This window comes from Dioscorea cayenensis, chromosome 10, assembly GCF_009730915.1.
Source record: "Dioscorea cayenensis subsp. rotundata cultivar TDr96_F1 chromosome 10, TDr96_F1_v2_PseudoChromosome.rev07_lg8_w22 25.fasta, whole genome shotgun sequence".
Taxonomy (NCBI): domain Eukaryota; kingdom Viridiplantae; phylum Streptophyta; class Magnoliopsida; order Dioscoreales; family Dioscoreaceae; genus Dioscorea; species Dioscorea cayenensis.
Window position 1 is genome coordinate 16,895,610 of NC_052480.1, and position 6,492 is coordinate 16,902,101.

General features: G+C 42.4%; 1 non-coding gene across 1 annotated transcript; it reads left to right on the forward strand.

Annotated features, from left to right (window-relative positions):
- The first annotated feature begins 5,706 nt into the window (after nt 1-5,706).
- LOC120271386 lies at nt 5,707-5,813 on the forward strand. Its single transcript, XR_005539997.1, has one exon. It is a non-coding gene; the product is annotated as a small nucleolar RNA R71 (small nucleolar RNA).
- The last annotated feature ends 679 nt before the right edge of the window (nt 5,814-6,492 follow it).

The window sequence follows — 6,492 nt, forward strand, 5'->3', positions numbered from 1 at the left end:
ATAAGGCCCTATATGCTCTCTGAGGAGTCAAGCTGCCAAGATAGTCAGTCGGTAATCGCTCGTACTCCTCGGTGTTAGTAAAAGCCTCATCATACAATCCCAACTGGATCGAAAACTTTGTAACACTCATGCTGTAATGATGTCCAAATGCTTGGAATTGTATGGTGTCAGCACTATTGAATCAAGAATATGACCGATCAAATTCAAGCGATACTAATACCTCCAAAGTTAACATACGGATCGCCAGCTCCCGTATGGACAATAACCATCTCCAACTACCCACTGAGAGCATCTCCTCAATCTCATCTACTATATCATCACCCTTCTGAACCTCTCTCAAAGCATCTACATTGGTAAAACGTGTCTGTCTAAACTTCAGCTTCCCCAATCTTGCAAAACAAGCCTGGTGCTTAGGAATCACAAATTCTATGTGTTCTAGCTCAGGTGATGACTCTCGGGGATGCTTGTCATCTTGTTTCTTCGATCTGGGGGCCATATTTGCAAGATTTGAAGAGAAAATCGATTATAAATACTCACAGATTAATACTGCAGAAGAAAATTAGACACGCCCGTATGGATCCATGGGGCGTGAAAACCACACAGCCCTTAAGCTAAAATCCATGTAGAATACATCAAATTCATTTCTAAACCCATTCCAATCATGCAATAACCAGTCTAGCATAGAAATGAAGCACATTCACTAAATTTAATCGGATAAAATCAAGTATAGTGACGAAGAGAGAGAAAAAGGGTTTACCGATAAGATGAAGTTGAAAACTTTGAAAATTAGCCGGAAAAGACTAGCCAAACTTCTCTAAAATGACGGCACAAGGTCAGGGGAGTTCAACGATTTGTTCACTGAGTGTTTAGGAGTGAGAAGATGAAGAAATTTCAAGAGATTTTAAAGAAGACCCTTGATGTTTTGAGTGAAAGGAAACGTAAAGGATTCGTTCACTGATTGCAAGGATTCGTTCATCAGTCAAATTGGCCATCTTGATGTTCTGTACAGTCACACGGGCGTGTGAAAATTACCCACACCCATGTGATTCCACGGAGAGCTCTACAGGGGTAGACGCACACCCTTGTGTGCTCTCGGGATGACACTAATATGCTCTGAACGCATCCACACTGGCATGGGTAAATTCCCCATGCCCTATGTGCCTGACCCACAGGGGTAGACGTAAGCCCCTATGGCTTCTCTGTCCAACCGAGAAAACTCTCTAAGTGTTTCATACGCCCGTGTGGAAATTCCACACGGCCGTGGATCTTCATGGGGCAACTCACAGGGGCACCCGTACATTCTTGTGTCTTCTCAGGATGGAGGAGAACTTCTCTGCAGAGATCCACATGGGTGTGTGGAAATTACACACACCTGTGTGTTCATCATAGGGTCATCCACAGGGTTAAACGCATGCCCCTGTATCTTCTCAGGATAGATCTCTCTAAGTCTCTGCAGAGAAACACACACCCGTATGGAATTAGCACATGGGCATGTGACCATCACTAGGTCATCCACAGTGGCAGACACACACCCCTGTATCCTCTCGGGATGAGCTTATAGTGGAGACACACGCCGTGTGTTTTCTCTAGATGACTTAGAAAAAATCTGTAGGCTTTGTAGAAAATTTTTGAACATATATACAACTTTAGAGCCTATCTCTATAATGCAAACTTAACCAGAGAATCATGAAAAACATGCTCAAACCACCAAGAACTTTGCCACACACATTTAAGCACATGATAACACCAAATAATTGATGAGAAAATCATAGCAATAACATCTAAAAATCAAGACAACAACACTCATGCTTTTATTCATGCAAGTACTAAACTAAAACCTAGAAAAATAGTAAAGACTTGGGTTACCTCCCAAGAAGCGCTTGTTTAATGTCACTTAGCTTGACGTACCTTGCCTTACCTCATGGATGTTCATAGATGAAAGTTTTCCTCTTACCCATAACTTGAAAGCATGATGAACATAGTCTTTTGAGGGTAGAGGAAGAGTTGTCAAGCATGCTACCACATGAGGGTTTGTCGTCCTTACTCCATTCTTGCACATCCCCGTTAGCCCTGGGGCGTTTCTTGTGGTATCTCCTTGCTAGCTTCATCTTTCAGAGCACCTTCTTCACGATCCATGACATGTCTGTATATGCACGTAAACCACAAGTGCACGGGTGTCAAAGTAATAATCCCAGAAGAGTAGGTATCGTATCCACAGAGAGTAGGGAATAAAGACACTTAAGTTGTTTCTTAACTAATGTGTAAAATAAATAGTGATAAGTGTGACAAAATATGAAATAACAAAAATAAAAGCAACAAGATAGAGAGCACAAGTAAAGAAGAAGGTAAGGTAATCGATAAAGATGGGGTACCCGGACATTGATCCGCCTAGGACAATCATTTCAAGTGCAAGAACCCTCTATTATACTTCTTAATTGATGCAACAATGAGTCGTGGAAATCCTTAATTACATGATCCCAAATCTAAGGTCAACCATGCCTAACTCTATACATGTCCGAGAGAAGAGATTGAATAACCTCTCAACCTCGCACTCGCATAGAATTGCAATAAGCTCTAGGGATTCCAAGTGATAAACCCTATTCCTATGTATAGACCTAACCCTTTGATCCAGGTGGAAGATCCCTAGCCACAATTAAGCCCTAGGTGCTAAAATCACTTCAGCGCTTCACTCCGTTGCACTCGCAACTAAGCCCCAGCGGAATGTAATCCCTTAGCCCATTCACTCGACTATAGCCGCAAAGAACTCTTGAAACGTGGAGGTAGGATAGATCACACCGGAGGGGAAAGGGAATGCTCCGCTACCTCTCGACTCACCCTCTCAACCCTTTCCAATCTAGCTTTGTCTAACTCTCATGGTGTGTCACTCACTCACAAGAGTTACCAATCAGAACTCTCAACCCTAGTGTCACTCTAAGGTAGTATTCATACAATCAAGTCTCCAAGATTGGAACTCACAAAAAACATCAATTAATTGAAAGCATAATAAAGAGATTCAATAAAACGAATACATCCTAAGGTTCACAAATACCCAAGTACCCAATAGGGGTTTAGCTCTCAATGGAGCTAGATACAATCAATGAAATCAAATGTAAAAACAAAACATCCATAGAAAACCCCATCATTAGTCATGGCGATGGTCTTGTGGAGAGTCCTCTACTCGTCACAAAGGTCCCTTTGTCCGGCCTAGGATAAACCTCGCCGGATCAGTGCCGACAAAAGCTTTCCCACTAACCTTCTTCAAAACAGCACGCGATGTCGGAGCCATAGAACCTCTCCAAAGCCCTAGCCAATACCTCTCAAAACCCTAGCCACTGCTCTCTCTCAAGTTTGGGAATAGATGGAGAAAAGAATGCTGAAATCGGAGCTGAAATCGACATTTAAAGGGCTGGAATAGGGAATCCACACACCCATGTGGGGGCCCCTGTGGATTTTTCACAAGGGCGTGTGGAATTTTCACACGCCCGTGTGGATTCTCTATTTTCCTGTTTTCTCGGCCGGCTGTAAACAGTACTTCTGCGGTATTTTTGCTACAATATTTTCTACAATAACATGCTACAGTACCGACATGAAATACTTCCCAATCTATACTTTCATCGAGGTAACGCAAACGAGCACACATTTACGTCGTGGATCGTCTTGCTTCTTTAATAACAGACATGTTGGTGGAGATTTTGTTCTATATGCACAAGTCGGAATGCTTGAATGTGACTGCCCTTGTGCCCCTCCAAATAGTTGTGCTAACCTGAGTACGAGGAGGTTGGCACACATTCCTGGATCTGGAACCTGACCTATGTCTTCGCGTTTGAACCTTAGCAAGATTTCCTCCAAATTAGTGCATTACGACCCCCATTGGCTTATTTCTCTCATAATCGGCCTCACAACCTTACCTGTATGAAAGTAACATAAATACACCCATATTAGCCTTAAAACCTGAGAAAAGTAATGCTCTACACAAGGAAAGAATACTTCGTATTCTTATCGCTCAAGTACTTATCAATCCCCAGGGTAGGTTGTGCATGTTCCTCTGGACCAAGCATTATGACATCTTCATCCTCCAACCCTTGGTCTAGCAACACCTCGTATGGGTCCAGATTCATCATTTCTTGTACATATTCATCATGTAGTTCATCAGTAGTGCTAAGAAAGTTAAGAGAATATCGCATGGCTTCGGCAAGGCGGTATGTAAGCTTGTCATTGCCAGCCCTTAGTGTCAACTCCCCACCGTCCATGTCGATAAGTACCTTGGAAGCCTGCAAGAATAGCCTCCCAAGTATTAAAGAAACATCTACTTCCTCATGGCTGTCCAACACTACAAAGTTCACATGAAATATATACTTGTCAACCTTCACAAGTACGTCTTCGATGATGCCCCTGAGATGCCTAACCGTTTGGTCTGCCAATTGAAGTGTCATCCGAGTGGGTCTAGGCTCTCCCAAGCCTAGCTTTTGAAAGAAGCTGTAGGGCATGACGTTGATATTAGCCCCTGAATCCGCCAATGCCATTTTTTCACCTAAATTACCAATGTTGCATTAGATGATAAAGCTTCCGGGGTCCTTCTTCTTGTTCGGCATATTCTTTTGCAACACCACTGAACGTGAAGCATCTAGAATCACAGATGCACTCTCCTCTAAGTTCTTCTTGGTTGTCAAAAGATCCTTCAAAATCTTTGCATACCGAGGTAATTGAGACAACACTTCCACAAAAGCTATGTTGATGTGCAATTGCTTGAATAGACCCAAGAACTTCTTGTATTTCTCATCAGTTTGGACATTCTTCAATCTTGAAGGTTAAGGGATTCTTGGCTTGTAAGGTGGGGGTGCCACCTCTTTCTCCTTGTTTGTTCTTTCCTCAACCTCCATGACCTCGGGTGCTTCAACATTGGTTTTCTCACTCGGAAGCCTACTCTCAACCTCACGATCACTTCTCAAAGTGATCGCCTTCACATGTTCTCTTGGGTTAGTCTCAGTATTACTAGGCAAGCTTCCTTGTGGTCTCTACAATAACGACTTCATAATTTTCCCCACTTGATTCTCTATATTGTGCAATGACGCCGTGTGGTTGCAAAGTGTAGCTTCGATCGACTGAAACCTTGTATTCAACAATTGAACAAATCTGGTCAAAGCTTTCTCTAGATTGGTCATTCGGATCTCCAATCTTGAAACTCGATTCTCCATGTTTGGGGCTTGTTGTTGTTGGAAACTCAGTGGTGCCATGGTCTTTTGTTTCCCTTGATTACTCCATGAAAGATTTGGGTGCCTCCTCCAACCCTAATTGTAGGTGTTGCTATATTGATTGCCTTGGTTTCTCATTGCATTACCCACAAAATCAACTTGCTCTACTGAGGATGTACCACTAATAGAAATAGGGTAGTAGGACGAAGCATGTCCTCCCCCACACCCGGTGCAACTAGTCAAGGCCGCCACTCTAGGAGAAGTTAGAGTATCTAACTTCTTACTCAAAGACTTGGGCCGCTAATGAAGTAACTGCATCTATCTTATGAAGTCTGGCTACGTTCTTTCTATCTCTTGTGTTCTACTGGAAGTTGTTCATAGCCATTTCTTCAATGACATGTCGGGCCTCTCCAGGGGTCTTGCTTCCTAAGGTATCTCCTGTTGTTGCATGAGTAATTGTCTTGTGCTTGGGTTCAAACCGTTGTAAAAAATTTGAATGATTATCCACTCGGGGAAACCAGGTTGAGGACATTTCCGCAAGAGCTTCTTGAATCTATCCCATGTCTAAAGTAGAGACTCCAATTTCATTCGCACAAAGAAGGTTATCTCATTCCTGCGCTTTGTAGATTTTCCGAGAAGGAAATATCGGACAAGAAAAGCTTCTACCATCTCCTCCCATGTGGTGATAGATGCTCTAGGTAATGAATATAGCCATTGCTTTACTCTCCCCATCAAAGAAAATGTGAAGGCCCTCAATCTGATGGCATCATCCGTTACTCTGTTGATCTTAACCATGTCGCACACTTCGAGAAAGTTCTCGATATGGTTGTTTGGGTCCCCATCAACCAAACCATTAAACTGTGTTGACTGCTGTATCATCTTGATGAATGCTGGCTTTAGTTCAAAATTTTGAGTTGTAATCGGTGGTTGCACAATACTCGATTGTGTGCCCAAAACTAAGGGTCTGGCATAGTCTAACAATGTCCTCTACTGCTCAGTTTGTTCTTTCATATTATCTGACACTTTAACTTCTATCTCAATTCGATTTGACTGTTCTTGCACATGTTCTTTACCCGGTCTTCTAAGTGTTCGTTCAAGTTCAAGATCTCTTTCAACTAATGTAGAAGGGTTCCCTCGGGTCATAACCTAGAGCTGCAATCAAAGAAAAAAAAAACAAATCAGAATGATGATAGAATAAGAAAATGTGAAATACAATGAATGATGAATAGCTAAAATAGGAAAGTGCAAAGTGTCTTTAAATGCCTATTCAACAGCAACGGTGCTAAAAACTTGACACACC